This window comes from Halichoerus grypus, chromosome 7 (genome assembly GCF_964656455.1).
Source record: "Halichoerus grypus chromosome 7, mHalGry1.hap1.1, whole genome shotgun sequence".
NCBI lineage: Eukaryota > Metazoa > Chordata > Mammalia > Carnivora > Phocidae > Halichoerus > Halichoerus grypus.
Genome location: NC_135718.1, coordinates 155,783,626 through 155,811,129, shown reverse-complemented (window position 1 = coordinate 155,811,129; position 27,504 = coordinate 155,783,626). Strand labels below are relative to the sequence as shown.

At 40.9% G+C, this 27,504-nt stretch overlaps 1 protein-coding gene across 4 annotated transcripts in view; it reads right to left on the bottom strand.

Moving 5' to 3' along the window:
• The window catches only part of GATAD2B (GATA zinc finger domain containing 2B), a 91,388-nt gene that overhangs the window by 39,036 nt on the left and 24,848 nt on the right, over window positions 1-27,504 (bottom strand). Inside the window, exon 2 of one of the 4 annotated variants that reach the window (XM_036086807.2) lies at window positions 15,883-15,924. The exons of the other annotated variants lie outside the window; for them this stretch is intronic. The gene's annotated coding sequence lies outside the window, so the exon portion shown is untranslated. The remainder of the gene's footprint in view (window positions 1-15,882; window positions 15,925-27,504) is intronic. 4 annotated transcript variants of the gene reach the window in all.

The window sequence follows — 27,504 nt, the reverse complement described above, 5'->3', positions numbered from 1 at the left end:
ATTTATGAAATGTCTACTACTTATTATTAGCATTATTCTAGGTACTAGTCTTTATCCTCCTGGGCTTAACATTCCAGTGGGAAAGAGAAAACAGTAAATAAATAAAACATACGTATGTAAAGTAGGGATAAGTACCTCTAAAAAGGTTAAGCATGAAAATGGGTTAGAGAGCGTCAGATGGGGGGGGGGGGGGACTATTCTTAAAGCAGTAAGGAAAGTTCTAGCTCCTGAATTAAGTGAGGAAGTGAGGTTTGCATGTATCTGAGAGAGAATGTAATGAGTACAGGAAACAGCAAGAACGCTGCTTGAGACAGGTGCTTAATATGTGCAAGAAACAGTTAAAAAAAAAAGTGTAGATGAAATGCCATATCCAAGATGGAGAGCGGTAGGAAATGAGGTAGGCGAGGTAAATCTAGGGACCAAATCAGGTATGGCCTTGAATCAGGAGTATCAGTTAGGATATACAACTGAAAGAAGGAACAAGAGGGATGCCTGGGTGGCTCAGTCGATTAAGCGTCTGCCTTCAGCTCAGGTCATGATCTCAGGGTCCTGGGACTGAGTCCTGCATTGGGCTCCCTGCTCATCGGGGGAGCTTCTCCTGCTTCTCCCTCTGCTGCTCCCCCTGCTTGTGCTCTCTCTTGAGCTCTCTCTGGCAAATAAATAAATAAAATCCTAAAAAAGAGAGAGAGAGAGAGAAAGAAGGAACAAGAGAAATACTGATGCACTGGATGTGAAATATGAGAAAAAGAATAGTCAAGGATGACTCCAGATCTTTTATCTCTACAAGTGAGTGAATGATGTCTTCCATGAAAATGGTGAATAGTGGGATGTCTGGAGTGAAAAATGAAAAGTGTAGCTCTCTAACACGGTAAGCCTGAAATGCCTGAGACACAAGCTAGAGCTACGAGGAAATGTTTAGGGTGAAGATGCAAGTTCAGGAGCCCTAAACATACAAACAGAGCGTGAAGTCATGGGGGTAAAACAAAATCATTTAGAAAAAGTGAGAGCAAACAGAGAAGAGTCCAACACTTACGAACTGAGGACAACACCTAGCAAGTAAGATGGGAAGTGGTCTGTGCGATAGAAAGGAAGCCAGGAGCAGGTGTCCTGGAAGCAGAGTGACTTTTCCCCACATAAGTATCTCTAAAGATTTAAATATCTCCAGAATCTCTCCATTCTTTCAACTTTCCTGCCACTCTTCAGAATACCATCTTTTCTCTCCTAATCTACAGCAAATACTTTCCATGACCTTGTGGTATCAGCATGTAAGACTCCCCTGCCCCTACCCATTCATCTTTCAGAGAGCCAGTGAAGTGATCGCAAAAAAAGAAAGAGAAAAGTGTAATCTTACCATCTCAGACTTAGTATCAAAGACTTCCCATTACCTACAACAGCACATAGGTCCTTACATCATCTGGTCCCAATTTACCTTTACAAACTTATCTTCCGCCACTCCTACCCCTAAGTATTTTATGGGCCAGGCATATCTACATATTCTCTCAGGCTTCCAAGCTTAACTGTGTGATATTTTCTTTACTTAGGAAATCTTTCAACTCTTACTTTAATACTATACAAAGACATTTCTTTTATGAATAGGGTGACAGTGTGTACTAGTTTGCATGGAACAGTACCAGTTTATACCCACTGTCCCCTCATAATGATAAAAAGCATCCCTTTTCCTTTTGATAATGTCTCAGTTTAGAGAGTAAATTTAGATGGTCACTCTATCTATGAAAGCCTCCCCGTTCTCCCAGGCAGTATTTTTCTTTTTTTAAAGATTTTATTTATTTATTTGAGAGAGAGAGAGAGAGACAGCGAGAGAGGGAACACAAGCAGGGGGAGTGGGAGAGGGAGAAGCAGGCTTCCCGCCGAGCAGGGAGCCCGATGCGGGGCTCGATCCCAGGACCCCGGGATCATGACCTGAGCCAAAGGCAGATGCTTAACGACTGAGCCACCCAGGCGCCCCCCCCCGGCAGTATTTTTCTTCCTTAGTATTCCCAAAACATTTTGAACACCTCACTACCTGTCTCATTACTAAATTACTTGTCCATTTCCCTTAAAAAATTGTGAGACCCCAGAGGTCAGGAATCATATGTATTACTCATTTACTTATCTCTTGCACCTAACCTATACATGACAGGCACTCAAAAATTTTGTTGAATGAATTCCTGGCTTCAAGGATCTCTCTTGCAAGCACTCTGAGAGGAGAAGCCAGGTAGAGGAGAGGGAAAGAAAGGGTGTGGGGTTGAACAGAAAGCCCAAGACTAGAAGCCAGTTGAGAGAAGGGGTAATATGCTCCAGGATTAACAGGAAAGGATCCTACAAGGAATACCAGAAACTTTCACTCAAAAGGGTGCCTGACTCCAAAATGTTTCCAATCTATTAGAGAAGTATCTTACTTGCCTTGAAAAATTCTTATTTTGGAATTATTACAAAGAAACATCACCACGTTATACATTTTAAAAAATGTAAGCATGCTACTGGAGTCCACAGCAAGACTGCTCAAGTCTAGGAAATTTTTAGGGATTTGGAATTTAATCAGTTATGCATATTGCTCACCTTCAAAGTGGCAAATACATAACTAAATAGTAAGCTCCTTGCTGTATCTCTCTACATCCCTGGCTGCTGACAAACTCCCTGTTCAATGATATATTCGATAAATGTTTGTGATGATTAATGTAACTTACACTAGTTTTTTAAGTTTGCAATATACTTTTTAAAAAGATATTTAAGATTTTATTTACTTACTTGAGAGAGAGAGAGAGAGAGAAGCAGACTCCCCCCTGAGCAGGGAGCCCAATGTGGGGCTCAATCCCAGGACCCCGAGATCATGACCTGAGCTGAAGGCAGATGCTTAACTGACTGAGCCACCCAGGGGTCCTATTTGAGAGAGAGCGTTTTGTCATTTTTGACTTTAAATCAGTGTTTCCCTAAGTATTGTTTTAGACTACCTACACCAGAATTAATACAGACATTTGTTTAAAACGCATTTTTGCAGGCCATTTCAAAGTAGTAAGCTGGAATTCCTTAAGCAAAGGATCTGCATTTTATGTTTTCCTGGTGATTATTAGGCACTCTATAATTTAAGAATGACTGCCATAGGGGCACTTGGGTGGCTCAGTCGGTTAAGCATCTGCCTTCAGCTCAGGTCATGATCCCAGGGTCCTGGAACAGGCCAGCGTTGTCAGGCTCTCTGCTCAGTGGGGAGCCTGCTTCTCCCTCTCCCTCTGCCCCTCTACCCCCTGCCCCCGCTCTATTAAATAAATAAAACCTTAAAAAAATGATTGCCCTAAACCTTCATAAAAGAAACAGGCAAGTAAGCAATCTAGAGTGTATATAATTAAAGGAAGAGGAGTGAGACACATTTTTCCAACCTCCTTCAGAACTTAGCTATAAAACTGTTTTTCTTTGTGCAAAATACAACAAATGTAGGCGTTCTGTAGGAATATTATTAAAATAACACTTAAAAGGAGAAAAAAAAATCTTTTTCATGTTTTATCCCAGGGCACTAATAACAATGGGCAGAGGGAGAGAGGAGTTTTGAATGGTTGAGATCTTTCACATTGCTCTGAAGAATATCTCCTAGGTACATTTCATACACACATGTTTGGAAGAGCCTCTTCTCAGATAAACCATTTTTCAGGTGATACATTCATCACACAAATCTGAAAACAGTTGGGGGAAGGTGCACTTCAGTAGGAAAAGTAGCAAGGTGTATCTGGGGGCAAAGAGGAAGATTTTATTTATTTATTTGAGAGAGAGAGAGAGAGGCAAGAGTCTAGCCTCTCTCAGAACAACAGAACAACAGTTGAGTGATGGCTAAATACCAAAACTGTGGGCTAAGAACCACAGAAACAGTATTTCATTTAATTCTCAGCACACTCCTGTGTGGTCTGTATGATCCCCACCCATCCCATGAATGAGGTAACTGAGACTCAGAAAGACTAAACAAACCTGCCGAAGGTCACACAATAAATAGGAGAGTCACCATGAAAACCTAGGTCTAAGGGCAAATGGCTGGCCCCACGCTGGGCATAGAGATTAAAGATAATTTTGTTTTAAATTTTTTAAAAGATTTTATTTATTTGACAGAGAAAGAGCACAAGCAGGGGGAGCTGCAGACAAAGGGAGAGGGAGAAGCAGACTTCCCACTGAGCAGTGAGTCTGATGCGGAGCTTGATCCCAGGATCCTGGTATCATGACCTGAGCCAAAGGCAGACACTTAACCAACTGAGCCACCCAGGCGCCCTTAAAGTTAAAATCTTAAGGGGGAAAAAAAAAAAAAACCCAAACAACAACAACAGAAACTCACAAGGGCGCCTGGGTGGCTCAGTTGGTTAAGCAGCTGCCTTCGGCCCAGGTCATAATCCCAGGGTCCTGTGATAGAGCCCCGCATCGGGCTCCCTGCTCGGAGGGGAGCCTGCTTCTCCCTCTCCCTCTGCCTGCCTCTCTGCCTACTTGTTCTATCTGTCAAATAAATAAATAAAATCTTTAAAAAAAAAAAAAAAGCTCACAAAATCTAGGTCTAATTCCAGTACCCAGGACACACCCCTTCCACCACACCAAGGATGGCAAGTGTAGCCAGCTTCATATCATTGACGGTCACCTCTAACATTCTGTTCCATCAGTAAAGACTTTTATTCCATTATCATCTTCCATAGATACAACATATGGCAGCGCAGCACACACGTAAACCACGTATTTACTACGTCCACATTCCCGTAAACAGACTAATAAAAGCCAGAGGCCGCTGAATTCATGCCCTGTGAAGGTAACCCACATTTTTGCACTCTGAGGAAACTAGAGCGGGGAGGTGGTCATGACAGGGAAAGAGCAGTGATCTACAAGCCACAGGAAGATCTCACAAGACTTTGGCTTCACAAAAATTTCTCCAGAATATACCTCAGGAATATTCACAGCTCTATATACTAAATTAGTCATTACAGAGAAGGGAGAATGTTGTAAGTTGTAGCCCAGCTTGGTATTTATTCCACAAAAAGTAGGCCTACTAAAGCTCCTCCACGACAATTCCTGTACTTTCAAGGGACAAACATAGTCACACATGTAAACCCTATCTCAACAAGGGCTTCAGAGATGACGGGCCTGTGCTCTCTACTTGAAACTGTACAGCAGAATGAATGGCCATTTGTCCCCCACCAAACTGGAAGCAGACCGCACGTCAGGGTCCTGCAGGGCAAGGATTCTGTTCTGCACATCTTCAACCTACTCAAATACCAAACAGGCAGCTGAGCTCCTTCCAAGTTACCTAATGCCTCCTACTGCCAATCATTCCCAGCAATTAATTCTGCACTTTCCCAGGATGCAAGCTCTCTATTTCAGTTCCCTAAAGGAACTCACACACATATAAACCAAACTACAAAACAAATTCCTCAATGGGGGGTAAGTGCCCCTAAGGGGTAACAAAATGGCTATACAACAGGTTTCATCTTAGGTGCTACAAAGAGTGAAATTATCTCCAAATGTACTGTTTTACTGGATCATTTTAGAGGCTGCTTCCACTCCTAATGGTAGCAATCTCTAGAATCCAGCAATTGGTGAAATAGTAAAGGGTGTGGACAAAGGCTTCAGAAGAGTATGAATCAATGTGGGTATCTGAGCTTTATTAACTATTTCTCATTTGGAGGAGACGTGGCTAATACTGAACCAAAAGCGACCAACCTACTCTCCATTCAGGATAGAAACACACAGGACATACCACACCCTAAAGTGCTTATCATACTAACAATATATCTGGCAAGGTTGGAAATAAATCCGGCCGATCAGAGAAAACAACCTGACACAACTCTGGAGACGCTGGGAGATTACCGCAAACACCCCTAAAGCTGCTACAAAAGCCATCAAGCCTGTAAAGAAAGAAGCTGGAGTCCAAAGAAAAGTACAATTCACTTTTATCAAATTCCTGCTGAGCCAAGACTTACTTCTCCAAATTAAAGATGCAAAAATTACATATATGACACTGAACTAGAATTTGTCTTAAACTCTTCTTAGGGAGAATATCATGGATCCGACTACTTAAACTGATCTACGCCGAAAACAAAGGCACATTTAATCCTTTTGCCTAAACTCCACTGTGGTTATTACTTTTAAGATTTTAAGTAATCTCCACACCCAACGTGAGGCTCAAACTCACAACCCCAAGATCAAGAGTTGTGTGCTCCTCCAACTGAGCCAGCCAGGCGCCCCTTCACTTTGGTTTCTTGACATGGTATGCATTTGCTTATTGTAGGTTTCCTTCCCCACTGATTTTTAAGGTCTATGGAGTGAGGACTTGTCTACTTTGTTCACTGCTACATCACCAGTTCTCAGTTAAGTTCCTGGCACTTAAAAACCATTCAATAATTATTTGTTAAAAGAATAACTGGACCCTTTATGCTGTTTTAGCAGGGGACAGAGGAGGAGCTTAAGACTGAGCAAATGCTAAAGAATTCTAATTTCAAGGGCAGAACAGAGTAATTTCTGCTATTTCAGAATTATTCAGCCCCCTGACTAGATGAAGATTTCTGGTGGTTATTCTGTGCATAAACATCTTCCCATTTCTAAAGCAAGAAGCCTCAACCCCCATACAATATCCCCACCCTATTCTAGATGGTTAGTGAAGTCTTGGCTTTCCATTTTTAATTTGGTTTTGTGGGCCAGGGAAGTGAGGGCATGAATACACATGCCACTGCCACCCCTGGAAATTATGGATCAGGTGCACTATTTGGGTAATTAGCAACCAGGGCATCAAGGGCCCCAAAACAGTGTTTGTGACTACGATTTAGAGTGCAAAAATAATACAGAGCATCACCAACAGAGAAGATCTCAAGGTCCTTAGGTTTCTCAGCTGACTTCCTGCTGTTTCAATTTATGGTATAAATCCGATCAACCTTCTTACAATATGTTTTATCTTCCATTATTACTTTTACTGCCTGGCCTTCTCTACTCTGCTTTCTTAACCAAGCCACTCTGTCCCAATCTTCAAAAAAACCAGTCTCACTTCTATATATGCCTGTACCACCCTCCTAAAACACATTCCCTAGTTAATTAAGCCTATTCAAGTATATACTCTTCCGATGTCTTGATGATATTGTTACTCAATGCCCATCAAAATTATTTCTCTTTTTTCCACAGTAATAGAAGTACTGGCCACATGACTGTTCAGCTCCACTGTACTTCCTAGCCTCCCTTGCTAGACTCTTGCCAATGGAATAAAAAGGAAGTGATATGTGCCACCAGGTTCCTGGCTAAGAACTATAAAAGGTAGGCAAACTCTCCCATGCTCTTTCCCCTTCCCATTGGCTGCAACCCAGTTTCAACCCTGCAGAGAAGGACAATACCCTGGAAATTGACACCCCTGCTAGAGGCATCAGCATCCCTGTGGAATTTGTTGGCTATACAACTTTCAAGCCCCATCCCACACCTATGAATCAGAAATGCTGGGGATGGGGGCTAGGAATTGTGTTTTAACAAGCCCTCCAGGTGACTCTCTCTGTCCACTAAAGCATGAGAACCACTGTCCTAGGGATCAGTACAGAAGTTCATGTAAAAGAAATGGAGTTACTGAACTACCCCTTGAAACAACAGAGCAACAGGAACCACCTGCCTTAGGCAATTACATGAAAGAGATACTTTCTATATTGTTTGAGCCATTGTATTTTTAGATCTTTGTTGCAGCTGTTAGAGGCACTCCCCTGGTTCTCAAAACTTTTTGACCTCAGGATCCCTTTAAGAGGACACTTGTAAAAATCAAGGACTCCAAAGAGATTTTGTTTATGGGCTACAGCTATCAATAGTCCATATTAGAAATTAAAACAGAATTTTAAAATGTTAATTCGTTAAAAAAATAAATAAGCCCACATTAACATGACAAATCCTTTATAAAAAAAATAACTCTTCCTCCCCCCCCAAAAAAACCAATATAGTGAGAAGAGTGGCATCATTTTACATTTTTTCCTACAAATCTCATTAATGTCTGGCTTAATTACTCACAGACAGCTGGACTCCCACAGCTGCTCCGTGTTCAATCTGCAGCCCCACCCTGCGCTTACTTGTAATGTTTCCTATGTGTCTCCTCCAAACAGTGACAGTTTCTTACTCTCTTCACCTTCACAGTTTTGAAGAGTACTGGCCAGGTTTTGGTAAAATGCCCCTAAATGTGGGTTTACCTGATGTTTTCTCATTAGATTGAGGTTATATATTTTTGACAAGAATATCACAAAAGCAATGTTGTATCCTATCAGAAGTACACGATGTCAACATGCTGCGGTATGATATATTAACTGTAATCACTTGACTGAGGTGGTGTTTGACAGGTTTTTCCACTGAAAAGTTACCAAGAGGAGATACTTTTGAGGCTATGCCAAATCTCATTTTCCATTAAACTTCCACCCACTAATTTTAGCATTTATAGACTGTTCTTGCCTGCAACAATTACTAGTATTTGCCTAACGTTTCCATCATTCCTTCTATATTTATTAATTTGAGTTTTACTGTAATAAACAGCTGTCTCCTATTTATTCAAATATTTATTTATAGCAGCAAGGACTTGTGGATATTTATTTTAACCTATGGGTTGTAACCCATTAACTATCATTACTTATTTTGTTCTTCAAATTGTCCCAGATCTGGCTGTTGGAAGCTCCTTCACATTGGCTTACCATTTTTTCTTTTTAAAGCATTTTGTTACTTCTGGTACCTATGTGATAGTTCAGGTCCATATGATTTTTTTCTGCCCTAGTCATTTCTCCAAGGAACTAGTTTTTTGGTTTTTTTTTTTAAGATTTATTTTTATTTGGAGGGGGGAGAGAGTGCGAAAAAGTGGGGGGAGGGGCAGAGGGAGAGTCTTTGAAGCAGCCAGCACCCCCCACCCCCAGTGCAGCTCAAAACTCACGACCCCGGGATCAGTCTCACAACCCAGGATCACAACGTGAACCGAAACTAAGAGTTGGACGCTTAACCAACTGCACCACCCTGGTGCCATGGAACTCTAGCTTCTTTTTGGAGAACGGCACTTAGAAACCGAGATCTGGTGTCAAGTGTGCTCACTGCCACAGTGGTGTCACGGCTTCTGAGTCCTCTCGGGAAAAGGAAATACATGTACATATATTAAAACTTGTGAGTTCATACTGATACCAGAGAAGGATATTCTTTTTTTTTAAGATTTTATTTATTTATTTGACAGAGAGAGACACAGCGAGAGAGGGAACACAAGCAGGGGGAGTGAGAGAGGGAGAAGCAGGCTTCCCGCCGAGCAGGGAGCCCGATGCGGGGCTCGATCCCAGGACCCTGGGATCATGACCTGAGCCGAAGGCAGACGCTTAACGACTGAGCCACCCAGGCGCCCCCAGAGAAGGGTATTCTAACAATCTTTTCAAATGATCAGAATTGTGGATATCTTTATCTTTGATATACTCAAAACTCAATACAGGGGCGCCTCAGTGGCTCAGTTGGTCAAGCGTCTCTTGATTTCAGCTCAGGTCATGAGATCAAGCCCCCCCATTGGGCTTTGTGCTCAGCAGGGAGTCTGCTTGAGGATTCTCTCTCCCCCTCTCCCTCTGTTCCTCTCCCTGCTTGTGCACACGCTTGCTCTCTAAAATAAATAAATAAATCTTCTAAAAAAAACCCTCAATACATGTGGGCAAAGTACTTGAACAAGAAGATATATTAATGGCCAATAAGCACATGAAACGATGCTCAACATCATTAGTCATTAGAAAAATGCAAATCAAAACCACAATGAGATATCAATTCACGCCCATTAGGATGGCTATAATCAAAAAGATAGAAAATAGTTTATTGGTGAGTATGTAGAGAAACTGGAATCCTAGTACAGTACATTGCTGGTGGGAATGTAAAATGGTACAGCTGCTTTGGAAAATGGCTTGATAATTCTTCAGAAAGTTAGATTATCATATGACTCAGGAACATCATTTATAGGTAAATACCCAAAAGAACTGAAAAGACCGATTCAAGTGAAACTTATGCAAAAATGTGTATAGCAGTACTATTTGCAATAGCCAAATGTCCATCAACTGATGGCGGATAAGCAAAATACAGTATATTCCTATAGTGGAGTATTACACATAAAAAGGAATAAAGTACTGTGGTATCTGGGTGGCTCAGTCGGGCGTCTGACTCTTGATCTCAGCTCAGGTCTTGATCTCAGGGTTGTGAGTTCAATACCTGGTACAATATGAATGAACCCTGAAAACATGCTAAGTAAAAGGAGCCAGACACAAAAGGTCACATATTGTATGACTTCATGCATATAAAATTTCCAGAATAGAGAAATCCATCAAGATAGATTAGTGGTTGTCAGATGCTGAGGGAAGGAGAAATGGGTGGTGACGGCTGAGTGAGTATAGTTTTCTTTTCGGGTGATGGAATTGTTTTGGGATTTGATTTAGATGGTAGTTGCACAACACTGCAAATGTATTAAATGCTACTGAATCGTACAAATTAAAATGGTTAATTCTATGTTATGTGACTTTCACCTCAATTAAAAAAAAAAGCACAGTAGTTTCTAAGGGTTACTTGCAACGTGAAATCTGAAACCTTATCAATGGAACTCTTTACACTGTTACATTAAAATCCATTGGTCTACCAAACGAAAACCCAACAGCAAACACTTAAAAAAAAAAAAAAAAAATCCATTGGTCTATCTTATCTTACACTTGGAATGGATCTTTCACCCAAACGTGATTTTGTTACATCATGCCCTGGTCATTAGGAAAATTCTGATCCACTAAATCATGTAGATTTCAAGTGTCGGCACATTTCATTATACAATAAATAAAATAATCACCTTGGTTAATGTCACCACTAATCACATCAGAAAAGTAAGTTCTGGGAAGCTGTCAAACTCATGGTTTAATTTTTATTCATTTTATTTTAATATTATCACTGGGCACAATCAGTTGTTTTCCCAAATCTAAAGACCATGGTTTGTTGACTATTCTTTCATCAAGCAGAAACAGTGTTCTATGGAGAAGCAGCCTGTCAGCCTGCAACTCAACCACACTGCTCCTGGAGACAACCCTGTACACTGCGCTCCAATGCAGCAGAAGTGCCTTAGGAGTACTCCCCACTTCATCACACAAAATATTCAAAAGCCATGATCTGAAAGGTCAAGATAAAATAAAACTCATTTTCACTCCTTCATCAGAACACTCAAGTGAAATTGGATTTTTTTTCAAAATTTTACTTTAATTTTTAAAAAAGATTTACTTATTTATTTGTCAGAAGGAGAGAGCGCGTGAGCGAGAGAGCACAAGCAGGGGGAGCGGCAGAGGCAGAGGGATAAGCAGGCTGCCGCCAAGAAAGGAGCCTGATGCGGGACTCGATCCCAGAACCCCGGGATCATGACCTGAGCCGAAGGCAGATGCTTAACCTACTGAGCCACCCAGGTGTCCTGATCTTTTTTCTTTTTTTTAACTCCAAGTTTAAACTGTGCAACAGTGAAGAATACAATGACTATTGCTATAGTTTGGTGCCACTGCTCTGATTCATGCTAAGGCACCAGCAGCTTTACTCACCATTGCTTCTGGATCATCAGTGCAAACGTCAACACAGTGAAAAAGAAAAAAAAAATGCCTTTCTATTATAAAGTAGTTTTGATCTCAAGACTCCCTGAAACACTCTCAGGAATCCCCAGGAGTCCACAGATCACACTTTGAAAACTGCTAGCCTACTCCAACTAATACACTTGTTTAATAAAGTAACCTACCAATTCATATTATTTTCCACATTTTTTAACGTAATCTCTACCCCCAACGTGGCATTCAAACTCACAACCCTAAGATCAAGAGCTGCATGCTCCACCAACTAAGTCAGCCAGGTGACTGTTTTCCAGGTTAAATGCAGTTAAATGCAAACTACTTGGTGGCAAACCTTTCTTCTTTGTACTTCTCTTTAATACCCACCATATGAAATGCCCCAATAGACTACATAAGTACTATTATTGCCTAACCAACTCTAAATGGTTGGTTTAGGTTGGTTCAGGTTGGTTCTAGGTTGGTTTAGGTTGGTTCACCTTAACTCGTATCAGTTATGTCAACAGACCTTCTTTCTACTACTCCCCAGGCTACAAAATCCCATACCTAAAACCCTCTCCTTCTGGTCCATTTAAATTTAGTCTATTTTAATTACCTCTCTTTTGATTTCTAGAACTTTCTTACTGGCTCACTTTTCTACTGAAAAAAGACTCTTGATCTAGGCCAGGGGTCTGCAAGCTTTTTCTGTCAAGGGCCAGACAATAAATATTTTAGGCTTTGTGGGCCATCTACTCAATTCTGTTGTTGTAAGGAATTGGGTGTGGCTGTGTTCCAATAAAACTTTATTTACAAAAACAGGCACTGACTGTACTTTGCTGACTTCCCATCTAAACTCTTCCAACATGTAGGTCAATAAATCCAGTCTTAGTAGAAAGATATGCCAAAAGTAAAAAATGGAGGCAGCCACAGACTGACTAAAAGGAACTAGTAAGAGCACTGAAAATAGCAGTAAACAAACCCACTAGATAGAATATTAGTAACAGTTGCTAAAATGCGCCGAGTTCTTATTATTGCTAAGTACTAAAGTGCCTAGAACCAAAGTGTTTTACAATACATTATCTCATTTAAGTCCTTTATAGGAGGGTTTTAATAATTTAAATAATTCTCCTTTTACAGAAAACAGAACTACATAACTACATAACATTCCAAGGTCTCACAGTCTAAATGAGACTTAAATGACTAAGCCTAATTCAAACACAGAGGTCTTTCTTACTTCTAGGTCCATGTGGCATCCATCTTTATTGCAATTCTTGGTTTTTTGATCCAAACTAGTAAGACAGTTATTCCTAATAAGAATGGACAGGCTATTGTTCACTTGCTCTTACTGTGTCTCTTCTGTTTCACGGAGTTCCCCACACAAATGTAGCTCAATCATCGAATGGAAGAACCTAGGTGGTCATGTTTTAGGTAACACAGTGTTTAGTAATGTACACCAGAGACCATAAAGGCCTCTATGCTTAACTCTGACAACTTAGGGTATGCTGCCTAAAAACTTAATGAATAGGAGGTAAGCAATCCTCCCCCACTGTCATCTTATAATAAGTCCTTATAATAAATCAGCACAAAAGTTCTGACATATAAAGAAAATCCTGCCAGACGTCATTTAAAACAAGGGATAGTAGGGGCGCCTGGGTGGCTCAGTCGGTTAGGCGTCTGCCTTCGGCTCAGGTCATGATCTCAGGGTCCTGGGATCGAGCCCCGCATCGGGCTCCCTGCTTGGCAGGGAGTCTGCCGCTCCCTCTCCCTCTGCTACTCTCTCTGTCAAGTAAATAAATAAAATCTTTAAAAAAAATAATAAAATAAAATAAAACAAGGGATAGTAGAATGAAGGAGACAAAGGTGGTCAAAGGACAGATTTCACACATCCTTCAAAATGACTCTTCAGCCACTCCTAAAACAACAACTAGGGCCTAATGAGAAGAAATAAAAAGCCTGTCGATTAATAAAATGTCTTAACTTATGCCTCACTGGTTATAACTATCTAATCATAAGATTATCCCTACTAATCTGCTTCCAAACACCAAGAGAAAAGTTAGAAATAAAAGGTTGCAAAAGATCTTTTTTGAAACCTACTGGTCCAAAAAGCAAGCATCAGAACACAGACAGAATCTTAAATTAGAGAGGGTGGTAAGGGGAGAAATAAACCTTACATCCTCACTTCTTTATATTTAATATAAACCAATGTAAGAGGGAAACCTACTACCGCACATACACACATGTAAAATGGCTACTTCCCATGGAGAACATTATCAAGTAATCGTATAAAAATGGCATCAACTAAAAAAGTTAATTATTACTTCCACGAACTAGGGAATCTCACAACTCTGACTGAATCTTTAGTCTCTAGGTCTGAGCTAAGTTGGTCTAATGCTGTTTTATCTTCCAGTATTCAACTGACTGGGATACAATCTCCCTTAATTCATTTATAAAGAAAATGAAGAATAGTGGCTCCAGCTACTCGGGGTAGGGAAATAACTGGGGACAGCCTAGGGAATAAGCATGGGCCAGCCACTCTGGTAAATCCCATTCAGCAACCCTTAAAGAAAGTATAACCTCATATGTACCTCCTAACACTTGCACCAAAATTCACATACCAAAGGGAAAAATATACATATTCAAAGATTGTTGGTTGTAAAAATGTGGCAAGAGTACAAATTCACAGGCTATAACAAAAAGACTGAATTAAGGAGCTTCCTTTAGATTGCAACCTGACAAAACTTATTAGAGGATAAAGTAGCTTGAAAGTTCCCTCCCACTCCAGCTACTGCATATCCCTCCTATTCGACTACTGCATATCAGGCCCCATTATTCTGAATGGTCAGACAACAAGCAGAAAAAAATTCACATAAAACAACTGTAATAGTATGTCCCCCTTCTATTAACACACTTTATTTCATATTTCCACCTAATACAAGAGCCACTTCATATATGTATCACACCTAGGAAACACATAAAGAGAAATTAAGAAATTAAAAAAGACACCATGGTAAATTGGTGGTAAGTTGAAATACAATTTCTAAATGAATGTTGAGCTCCTAGTAACCAATGAAAGATACAATCATTCCAAATGAATCTCCAAATGGCAACACCTGCAATGTCTGGAAGCTTAGCTCTCTAATTTTTCCTTCTTTCCATGTGCTGACTTTCCTTTTGTACAACTCTAACTCCGTAGCAGATGGCAGGGGAGAACAATGCATTTTTATAATACACTAAATAGAACAACAACAAGAAATAAAAGGAAAAGGGGAGACTCAAAGGAGTGGTTAACAGATATTATTTGATATCTATTATCTGGCTTTTTGCTTCTCCTTAAAAGCACCACCTTGGCCATCAACTCCTGTACCCTTGGCAATCTTGAATGATTAGAAACAGTTTGGGGCGGGGGTGGGGCGGGGTGGGGCGGGGCGGGGTCTTAACAAATTACAGCTGTTAAATCCAGGCAGCAATTCTCTGTAGGGACTCTTCCTCAAGCGGCACACCTCTCAATGGGGGCAGGAAGAAAAGATGCAGAACAAATGGCCTCACCTCCCAAAAGAGTTACTAATCCACTAGGAACACAGTCACTATCATTTGGACAGAGAAGCTCCCTCTCATTTTGCCACAACAAAAATATCTTTTTTTTTTTTAAGACAGCAAGGGAAGAGAGAGAGAGAGAGAGAGAGTGTGTGTGTGTGTGTATCAAATGGGTACTTTTCTTGTTCTAAACCTTCCCCTTTTCCTTGTCCATCAGCCCAAGTAAGCAGAGATGACGCAGACTTCCTTATATAATAGCCTGTGATTTCCTAGACTGCAGGCCTTTCCCTTTGTGTTCTGTATACACTTACACACGCGAGCGCGCGCATATTCTCACTGCTTTGCAGCCCCTGGCGTGATGCCAGCACTCAGTCAGCTGGTTGACTCCATTCACAGAGCAGGGTTGGAGCTGACATGGAAAAAAGGGGGGGGTAAGTGAGGGTAAGGGGGAGCTAGAACCATCATTGCTACAGACAAAAGAAATTTTTTAAAAAAGAAAGAAAAAGAAAACCTTGGTATAACATTCTTCTTATAGCTTCAGCTCAAAGAAAACTAGAAGCCAGAGACCATTACAGCAAAAGGATGAAGCAGAAGGACTGAGGATCCAAACCGAAAGGAGCTTTGTATGAGAAACGATTACTCCACAACAAATTTTAAAAAGCAACAGTATTTATTACTTCAATCCCATTAGAAACCTCAGCATATTACCTTCTACACATAGACAGGAAAAGGCTGTGAAGAACTAAAAGCAATTCTGACTTTCTGCTTTTAGAAAAATAAAAAAAGGGGGGGGAGCAAGACAGTTAAAAGTACTTACAGGTATACATTTTTCTGCTCCCTCCTCTAGCTGCCAGGAAAGCTGGAGACAAGAAGGGGGTGGGGGGAGGGAGGGCAGAAAAAGGAGGAAAAGAAGGAATAAAAGATGGGTTTAGGTTTTTGTTTTTGTGGGGGTTTTTTGGGGGGGAGGAGGTGGGGAAAGGTTCCCTTTCTCTTTTCTATCGTTAAGAGAGGCTTTTTCTATAGCACAGGGACGACCCCATACGTGCCAGCCCCCTTGAGAGACCTGCAGAAACCCGGTCTCCAAGCGGGCACTGCCCTGCCAATCACATGGCGTACTGTTACATTAAACAAAAGAAACAGGGGGATGCTTACTTTTACCCATGATGCCTAGCGGGGGCAGGAGGGGGGGGAGAAAAACCAGTTGTAGCCGGTTTATAACCTCAGGACATGGAATTATCTCTTAATTTTTTAAAATGTCATTTGTGGTACAAAAGTCAGTTAGTCTCCCCACCCTAACTATCCCCCCCCCATTATTCTGGCCTAGTGCCAAACTTTGCCTTCATTCATGAGAGCTAGTTTCCTCTCAAATCATGATGCTTTAACTGTTTAGTTTCCAAAGCAAACGTCTAGGACAGGAAATCACAGCATCAATAACAAAACATGCCCCAAATTAAAAAAAAATATAATAAAATGAAGACACCGCCAACCAAGCTCCTTATCTTTACCCCTTATTGCTAGTGCCAGGGGAACAGACATCGATAAGACAGTAGATGTGTTCATTAAAGATTTGCTCCTGGAGCTGTCCCACAGGTAGATACTGATTTAGTTGATCAATTCACATCATTCAAGGCAGTTGAAGCCACATCCAACACAAATTACAGCAAGGTTTCGGAGCAGAGTAGTCATGATAGTGTATGTATATTCCATAAAAATGGGTTAGGCCCTTGTTACACATATTTTACCACAATTAAAACAAATTTTTAATGGTTTAGGCCTAGCCACAGTATGGTTGCACTATCATTCTACTCTCCTGTGTCCCAGCTAGAACACTCTTTCCTCTTCACATTTCAGCAAACTTCTCACCCACCACGTACCATTTACCACATCATCCTATGTCATTCTATAGACTGATCAAGACTCCAGACATGTCTGAAACTTTCTCCTGATTTTCTTTTTTCTGTTTTAGAGTGACTGTCTCCAGTTACTTTATAGGGAGTTTTCATTTCTCAAAAGTACTCCTAAGGGGTCAGGAAGTGGTGGGGAAGAAAACCAAAAAGGAGGTAAAGCAGTAATAATTGTTTTTGAGATCCACTGGCTGGGAGACCCTTACTCTAGGATCTCTGTTTAAGGAAATCAGTTCTTTATAAACAGTAACAAGGAATAATGGGGGAGGGGGTCCTTATTTTTCAGCTGATCTCTCCTATCAATATACCACCCCAAACACCTGTCTCATTTGGGCCTCTGAAACTCAAATCATAATTGTACTAGCTCCATCAGAATCTCTCACAAAACCCTTATTTTCCAAACATTAAAGCTTCTAGACTCTAGAGAATACAGAGAAAAATAATCTATACCCTACCCAAAGATTTTAGTTTGTAAATAAAAGTTTTCCTGAGCAATCTAATATTAACCTCAATTTTCAGAAAACAAATACTGAGCTAAATCTAAAACAGGCAGTATTGGACACTGGCAAAAGGCATTCAATAATTTACAAACTACGAAGGAAAACCCTACATCTTCTCCAACATAAGCTTCAAGTGGATGATGATGTGACATCTCAGTCACAATAAGATGTACTTAATCGAAGTCCATCAGAGGTCCCCAGATCTAGGTAGGTACTGCTGTTATTTTAGGAGGTAAAGGAAATCATATGTCTGTGAAAAATGGGGCCAAGAAAATAATTCATTTTCCTCTTATTCAATACATTTCCATAAGAGACCAACTATTAATTTCAAACTGAAGCTCACTAGCTTCCATGTTTAATCAGGGCAGGGAAGACTGTATTTTTCAACCATCACTCAGAGATTATGCTCATTTAAGTCCACTGAATACATTTTACTGCATTTATACACTGATCACTTTCTACCAGTCTTTGAGATCGTATAAAAGGCTTAGATACAACCAAGCAGTTAATACTGATTACCATTAGCTGTGAGTTTAATGCTCCACCATCACACAGGCTAAGGCAGTACACTCCATTTACTACAGTACCTCCTCTGTCCACTACACTGCTTCGGAGGCCAGAGGTGCCACACATGTTCTCAAACCAACAGGTACTTTTCTTCAGGGTCCTGAAAAATTACCAACGATGTGGCAGCCAACAACCTGGATCTTTTCAGCTGAATCATAATCATCCAAAACCAGAGGTCCTTATTGTGTAAGCTGCAAACTGTAAATTTTAAAATACTTCTTGGTAACTACTATCCAAATTGTGATGCTCTGAAGAACATCAAATTCTTTCAGAAAAGGAAAAGATCTAACATTCACTGAGCATTTTAATGCACTAAATATTTATTTCATCCACTCAACAAACCAAGAAGATAGGGTCCTTTTCCTATTTTATAGATATGGAAATTAATTTGGTGAAATTAAGAAATTTGAATGAAGTCATTCATTCAGCTAACAATAGCAGATGCTGGCTCCAAAGCCCATACTCATTCCATTACACCATGATGACTTGAGCATCTCTTGGCCAAAACTCAAGAGCCCAGTTCACTATGCGTGCCTCGCCGATCTCTACTCTAAGCCACTGGATTAAAGAAAACGTTAGCCAAGTACAACTGAGGTAAAAAATACAAACTCTTTGGCAGGCATGTATGATTTCCACACACAGAAGATTTGATCCAGGACTTCTCTAGAAAGACTAATAAGGACACACAATCTAGATACGGACAAAGGAGATCTGATAAATGACCAGGAAGGTCAATTCATAAAATTCCATTATGAGGAAAGAAGCGATTATCCAACCAGACTCAGGAAACAAGACTTCAAATTAAATACAACTAAAAGCTTGAAGGTACTCCTATAAAAGAAGTATTAACTTCGTACAATCAAACACTTAAAACCCTCACCAATAACAGGAACAAATTTGCAAAAATTATATAGTCCCCATTTTTGTTCTTCACAAATTTTAGAATAACCTGCCAATTTTTTTGTGCCGATTTTAACATAAATCCCCGGGCTCAGAGAACAAGAGAATCAAAATCAGAACTACTGTTAAGGTTGAAAAATAAAATTTATTTTTTTAAAAGCCAACTTTAGGGGCGCCTGGGTGGCTCAGTTGGTTAAGCGACTGCCTTCGGCTCAGGTCACGATCCCAGGGTCCTGGGATCGAGTCCCACGTCGGGCTCCCTGCTCTGCGGGAAGCCTGCTTCTCCCTCTCCCACTCCCCCTGCTTGTGTTCCCTCTCTCACTATGTCTCTCTCTGTCAAATAAATAAATAAAATCTTTAAAAAAAATAAATAAATAAAAATAAAAATAAAAGCCAACTTTAAGATTTTGTATAAAATCCACAAACTAATATTTATTGGTGTCCAAGAAAAACAAGCTGAAGTTTATCCAGCTGTTAGTCCTCTCTTGCAAATTCCCTTTAGTTCTGTTTTCAGTGGGTATAGTCTATTTGGATAAATCACCTCAAAATGTTTCAAAATAACAACAACAAATCAGATCACAGAACAGCAGAACCCCATTTATACGATCAGTAAGATTCACTTTTTTCATTAAATGCAGAAAACCTCAATTAGTCAAACGGAGAAGTTAATGCTTAGGAGATAGGAGTTCCTCTCCACATTATTTAGAGATGGTACACAAACAATCAAGCAATACTACAAAAAACCCACAAAACAAACAAACACCCACCACCACCACAAAAACCATTTTGCTTTCACAAAGCTTAATACACAAATTGGGAATTACTTCCAAAATAATGTATTGATTTTAGTCTCTAGAAATAGGTGATTTGTATTCATTAGCTAAAATAAAATAATTTCAGGGCGCCTGGGTGGCTCAGTCGGTTAAGGGTCTGCCTTCGGCTCAGGTCGTGATCTCTGGGTCCTGGGATTGAGCCTCGCATGGGGGCTCCCTGCTCAGCAGGGAGTCTGCTTCTCCCTCTCCCTCTGCCCCTCCCACACTTGTGCGTGCATGCACACACACACACTCTCTGAAATAAATAAATAAAATCTTTAAAAAAAATTTTTAAAACCAGAATAATTTCTATTTAAAGGGGGAAAAAGTCAGTCCTCAATTATGTGGGAGTTATAAATTAGTGATTGATCGACTATCACTAATTGGGAGAATGTACTTATTAATATTTTGGTTAAAACCAAGTAAAGACTAAGGATAGTAGCTTATAAAGCAGAATACAGACTGAATCTTACACAGGTAGAAGAGGAAAGGAGAACAATCCCTGTCCTGACATAGCATTTGAGTTAGGAAGTACTGTTCGTCTCAAAGCAGGATTCCTTAACGTGTTCACTCCTTCTGGGTTTACAGGAAGTCAGATTGCTACAGAGGTCATAAAAACCTCTACTGACTCACATATTGCAAATAAGCATAAAAAGCTACTATCAAACCCTACTATCAATGACTTAATCACCATACAGAAATAGAGAAAGTAAATTACATCAAATATTTCATCGCTTATGTAGCATGAGATGTTTCTAGACCAGTCTTTTCTATGAGGCTGGTTTAATTTTCCAACAGCACTAGGGAATTCCTCTGCCTAGCCCCAGGAAACAGAAACATGAAAATCATCTAGACCATTAAATTAGTATTTAACACCTACAAAATTATAACTCTCTTCTTCCAAAAAAACAAAGCAACTGTAAGAGGGGCCCACAAGGTACCTAACTAGGATAGTCTTGAATCCCTAACTTACTACTCTCATCCTTGTATTAGTAGCACACTATTGATTCTCAGTGACCAGGCCTGAGAACATCTCATTTATTTTTTTTAAGATTATTTATTTGAGAGAGTGCACACACACATGTGCAAGTGGGGGGAGGGCAGAGGGAGAAGGAGAGAGAGAGAGAAGTAGACTGCCTGCTGAGCGTGGAGCCTGCCGCAGGGCTTAATCTCAGATCTCACAACGCCAAGATCATGACCTGAGTTGAAATCAAGGTTGGATGCTTAACTAACTGAGCCACCCAGGTGCCCCTCATTTCTTATTTTTTAAAAAGTAGGCTTAATGCCCAGTATGGAGCCCAATGCGGGGCTTGACCCTGAGATCAAGACCTGAGCTGAGTCCAAGAGTCAGACGCTTAACCAACTGAGCCACCCAGGTGCCCCAACATCTCATTTCTTAATACCTGATTCCTGACTAATTATTTTCATTCCCTCCTATCTGTACCTTCCCTGTATCTTTGCAGGGGTAAGCTCCTTTCAGGCAAGCCACAAATGTCCGTACTTCACAATAAAATTCTGGTTCTTTTTTTTTTTTTTAAGATTTTATTATTTATTTGACAGAGAGACACAGCGAGAGAGGGAACACAAGCAGGGGGAGTGAGAGAGGGAGAAGCAGGCTTCCCGCGGAGCAGGGAGCCCGATGCGGGGCTCGATTCCAGGACCCTGGGATCATGACCTGAGCTGAAGGCAGACGCTTAACAACTGAGCCACCCAGGCGCCCCAAATTCTGGTTCTTTGTAAAGATAAATGAAATTGATAAACCTCCAGCCAGAATCATTAAGAAAAAGAGTGGGCTGAAATAAAATCAGAAATGAAGGAGAAGTTACAAGTGACACCAGAAATAAAAAAGATCATAAACGACTAGTAGGAACAACTATACGCCAACAAACTGGAAAACCTAGAAGAAATGGATAAATTCCTAGAAACACACAACCTTCCAAGACTGAAGCACAAAGAAATAGAAAATCTGAGAATGATTACAAGTAATGAAACTGAATCAGTAATTTTAAAACTCCCAAAAAATAAAAGTCCAGAACACAATGACTTAATAGGTGAAGTCTACCGAACATTTAAAGAAGAGTTAGTATCTATCTTTTTCAAATTACTCCAAAAAACTGAAGAGGAATGAGCACTTTCAAACTCATTTTATGAAGTCCGCATTACCCTGATACAAAAACCAAAGATACACATACACAAAATTTATAGGCCAATATCCCTGATGAACATAGATGCAAAAATTCTCAACAAAATATTAGCAAATCAAATTCAACAATACATTAAAAAGATTCATACGTGATCAAGTGGGATTTATTCCAGAGATGCAGGGATGGTTCAACTTCCGTAAATCAATCAACATGACACACCACATTAACAAAATGAATGATTAAAATCACATGATTGTCTCAATAGATGAAGAAAAAACATCTGACAAAACGCAACATCGATTTATGATAAAAAAAAATCTCAGGGACACCCGGCTGGTTCGGTTGGTATAGTATGTGCCTCTTGATCTTGGGGTTTTGAGTTTGAGCCCCACATTGGGTGTAGAGCCTACTTAAAATCTTAAAAAAAAAAAAACCTCAGGGCACCTGGGTGGCTCAGTTGGTTAAACGTCTGCCTTCAGCTTGGGTCATGATCTCAGGGTCCTGAGATCGAGCCCCACACATCAGGCTTCCTGCTCAGTGGGGAGCCTGCTTCTCCCTCTCCCTCTGCTGCTCCCCCTGCTTGTGCTCTTTCACTCTCTCTCGAATAAATAAATAAAATCTTAAAAAAAAGATCTCAACAAAGTAGGTTTAGAAGGGACACACTTCAACATAGTAAGGGCCATATACGACAAACTCACAGCTTATATCATGTTCACTGGTGAAAAGCTAAAGGTTTTTCCTCAAAGATCAGGAACAAGACAAGGATGTCCACTCTTACCACTTTTATTCAACATACTGTTGGAAGTCCTAGCGACGGCAATCAGGCAAGAAAAAGAAATAAAAGACATCCAAATTAGAAAGGAAGAAGTAAAACTTTCACTATTTGAAGATGATATGATGGTATATAGATAACACCCTAACGACTCCACCAAAAAACTATTAGAATGAATTTATCTGACAATGAAAAACTCAACCCAAACACCTCAATGTGCTAACACCTGTCATCAACTAAGTGCCACCGAGAAAACTGAGCAAAGTCGCGATTTAATAATCTAATTAATGACGTTTTGCCACAGCTTTTCTAAGCACTTAGATTCTACTTTTCACCTGGCTTTTTTCTCTTACTAAATATCCACCAGTGTCTCCCCCTCTCTACCTTTCCAAGGGTAGAGGCTCCCAGACTAGAAACAGCTTCACTTAAAGCTTCAAATATATTACTCTCCATTAACCTTCTCATCTTTCACTTTTGTTGTGAACACTGCTCTTATCTTTATCATTCTCTGAAGTCACAAATAATGCTCAAAAAAACCAAAACCGGGGCGCCTGGGTGGCTCAGTCGGTTAAGCGGCTGCCTTCGGCTCAGGTCATGATCCTGGGGTCCTGGGATCGAGCCCCACGTCCGGCTCCCTGCTCAGTGGGGAGCCTGCTTCTCCCTCTCCCTCTGCCTGCCACTCTGCCTACTTGTGCTCTCTATCTCTCTGTCAAATAAATAAATAAAATCTTTAAAAAAAAAACAAAACCAAAACCAAAACCCACCATACTCCATAAGCTGATGTTCCACTCGATCTCTGACTTTTTTATTTATTTGACAGAAGAGAGACACAGCAAGAAAGAGAACCCAAGCATCCAGAGTGGGAGAGGGAGGAGCAGGCTTCCCGCCAAGCAGGGAGCCCGATACGGGGCTCGATTCCAGGACCCTGGGATCATGACCTGAGCTGAAGGCAGATGCTTTAACAACTGAGCCACCCAGGCACCCCTCAATCTCTGACTTTAAAAGAGTCTCCCTGAAGGCAGACGCTTTAACGACTGAGCCACCCAGGCGCCCCTCAAACAGGGAGAAAAAAAAGAGAAACTAAGAAAAGAAAATAAATGATGGGGCGCCTGGGCGGCTCAGTTGGTTAGGCGACTGCCTTCGGCTCAGGTCATGATCCCGGAGTCCTGGGATCGAGTCCTGCATCGGGCTCCCGGCTCAATGGGGAGCCTGTTTCTCTCTCTCTCTCTCAAATAAATAAATAAATAAAATCTTAAAAAAAAATTTTTTTTTTAAAAATAAATAAATGATGAGGCGCCTGGGCGGCTCAGTTGGTTAAGTGTCTGCCTTTGGCTCGGGTCATGATCCCGAGGTCCTGGGATCAAGCCCTGCACTGGGCTCCCTGCTCTGTGGGGAGCCTGCTTCTCCATCTCCCTCTGCAGCTCCCCCTGCTTGTGTTCGTGCTCTCTCGCTCTCAAATAAATAAATAAATAAATAAATAAATAAATAAATAAATAAAATCTTAAAAAAAAAAGTTTACAGCTACATAGTCAACAACTTCCATAAACTTCTTAACCTATCTTCCACTTTTCAATAATTACCACAATGGAGTCCTATGATCAACAGACTATGCTAGAATGAGATCTAACTATTTACTGATGATCAGATGAAGATCCTGTCCATCCTACTGCCCAGACTGGGCAAGCTCAGAATGCACTTCACTCAGATTTCTCCGATAATCTTGGTAGACTCACGAGGCATCAGTTACCAGAATTTCAGGACAACCACACAATTATCTCCTCAGATTACACATGAGAAAAATGGAGGCCAATATAAAAGGAAAGATCAGAAAAGAGAAAATGGACATGTGTGACTGTCAAATTTTTTTTTTTTAAAGATTTTTATTTGACAGAGAGACACAGTGAGAGAGGGAACACAAGCAGGGGGAGTGGGAGAGGGAGAAGCAGGCTTCCCGCGGAGCAGGGAGCCCGATGCGGGGTTCGATCCCAGGATCCTGGGATCATGACCTGAGCTGAAGGCAGACGCTTAAGAACTGAGCCACCCAGGCGCCCCGTGACTGTCAAATTTAAAATAAACTTTCAAAGGGGCGCCTGGGTGGCTCAGTCGTTATGCGTCTGCCTTCAGCTCAGGTCATGGTCCCAGGGTCCTGGGATCGAGTCCCACATCGGGCTCCCTGCGCGGCTGGGAGCCTGCTTCCTCTCTCACTCCCCCTGCTTGTGTTCCCTCTCTCACTGTCTCTGTCAAATAAATAGAATCTTTAAAAAAATAAAAATAATAAAAATAAATAAACTTTCATGTTATTAAATTTTATGTATCTTCAAAATATTTTCTCTGTATGTTCAACATTGAAATTAACTGTAAAGAATGGCAAAATGTTGCTATTTTTGCAGGTGAGTAGTAGGTACACCGAAATTAACTACTCTATACTCTATTTGGGTGTGTATTTTAAATTCTTCAGAATAAAAAGGTTAACAAAAAGAGAGAAAAGTCTTAAGTTTATAATGTCTACCAAGAAACAGGTAAGTTCAACCTCCAGAGAAAAGATGTACTTTTTTTACTGCAATTCTTTTTCCAATTGTGAATACTACATCATGTGCATATACTACCTATCCAAAAATTAAATAAGCTTTAAAAATTAACATGCCAGTTGAACTTAACATAATTTCTAAAAGACGTATATGCACAACGAAAGGAAGGGACAAAGCTCCCGGGCCCAGCCAGAAGGGGCATAAGCCACTAGTAAAACTCCATAGGAAGACAGGTAACAAGACTATCATAGTACACAGAACGCTAGCAAAGACACCCTAAAGGCGAAGAACAGAGATCTAGAAAAAATAATCTAGCTGACCAAGTTAAAAGGGTCTTTTAGGGTCAAAGAAGCATTACTCAGCCAGAATTGTAGTACTACACAGGGTTACACTAATACATATCTGCTCAGGCAGTCATAAATGGTCAAGAAGTTTAAAATCAAAATTGATAGATGAAATATTCCAATGGACATTTTGACCATGCATCACTCCTGTACACAGCAATATTTAAAATAAGAATCTGGACATCAAAATGGGCTCAGGATTAGATGTATACTTCATCTAGCATACTTGCAAAGAATCTTCTTTACTGAAATGAGGGAAGAACATATTCATGCAGGAGTGGATTAAGTACTATGAAATTATACCAAAACACAGTCCAAAGGGGAACACTTGCCTGGTCTGGATCTCACCTAGGGGGAGCTTCTGACAGTCTATTAGCTAAGATTTGCCTATCAGCATTAACAGGCACAGGTAGCCTATAGGACAAAAGGTGTCACTTTTCTTCAGTACAGGGACAAAGATCTGGTATCTTAAGTGATCAAGAAAGAGGTTTATCATTTTATCAGGCAATAAATATTCACCTTAAGAAGTTCACCCTTGGGGGCGCCTGGGTGGCTCAGTTGGTTAAGCGACTGCCTTCGGCTCAGGTCATGATCCTGGAGTCCCGGGATCGAGTGCCGCATCGGGCTCCCTGCTCGGCAGGGAGTCTGCTTCTCCCTCTGACCCTCCTCCCTCTCATGCTCTCTGTCTCTCATTCTCTCTCTCAAATAAATAAATAAAATCTTTAAAAAAAAAAAAAAAAAAAGAAGTTCACCCTTGGGACGCATGGGTGGCTCAGTTTCGGCTCGGGTCATGATCCCAGGGTCCTGGGACTGAGTCCCACATCAGGCTCTTTGCTCAGTGCAGAGCCTGCTTCTCCCTCTGCCCCTTTCTGCGCTCGCAAGCTCTTTCTCTCTGACAAATAAATAAATAAAATCTTAAAAAAAAAAAAAAAAAAAAGACGACGTTTACCCTCAGGGTGCCTGGGTGGCTCAGTCAGTTAAGCTTCCGATTTTTGGTCTAGGTTCAGGTCATGACCTCAGGGTTGTGAGATCGAGCCCTGCATCGCGCTCAGCAAGGTCTCCTTGAGATTCTCTTTCCCACTCTGTGCTCACATTCTTGCTCTCTCTAATAAATAAATAAATCTTTAAAAAATAAAATAAGTTTACCCTTAAGAGTTCCCTGTAATGATTTTTTTCCTGTAAATAAGGATTTTTGATTAATGACAAAAGTTTCAAAAGCAGAATAGGTTTTCTTTTTTTAAAAAAGATTTGTTTATATTTTAGAGAGAGTGTGCGTGGGGGGGTGGCACAGAGGGAGAGGTAGAGAGAATCCTCAAGCAGACCCCCTACTGAGGGCAGAGTCCGACTCAGGGTTTGATCTCACAACCCTGAGATCATTACCCAAGCCGAAACCAAGTCAGACGCTCAAACAACCGAGTCACCCAGGTGCCTCCAGAATAGGTTTTCAACAACTGAATGGATCACTGCCACAATCACTTCAGTAGGTCCTCGCTATTAGAACAGGGTTTCTCAACCTCAGTAATATGGACACTTTGAGCCAGAGAATTCTCTGTTGGGGGAAGCTGTCCTGTGCATTGCAGGGTACTCGGCAGTATGTCCAGCCTACACGCTAGATGCCAGTAGCACCATTACCGCCACTTCTTAGAACCAAGAATACCCCCATACACAGCCTAACGCCCCTGGGGAGCTAAATCCTCCCCGTTGAAAACCATTACATTCACCACCAACAGGATTTCACCCTGGAGGAGGTCTGTAGCTATTATTACCTCAACCCCACAGCTGAACAATGCTGGCAGAGGAAGTCAGAACAGTGGTCACCTTTGGGGGTGGGGAAGGAAGGATAATGGCTAGGAAGGAGCATGAAAAAGGCTTCTGGGTGGAGGTAATCTTCTGTATCTCCATCTAGGTGGTCACCTTATAAAGCTTTTTCTGTATATTACACCTAGGGGGAGGGGGGAAAGTTCACCA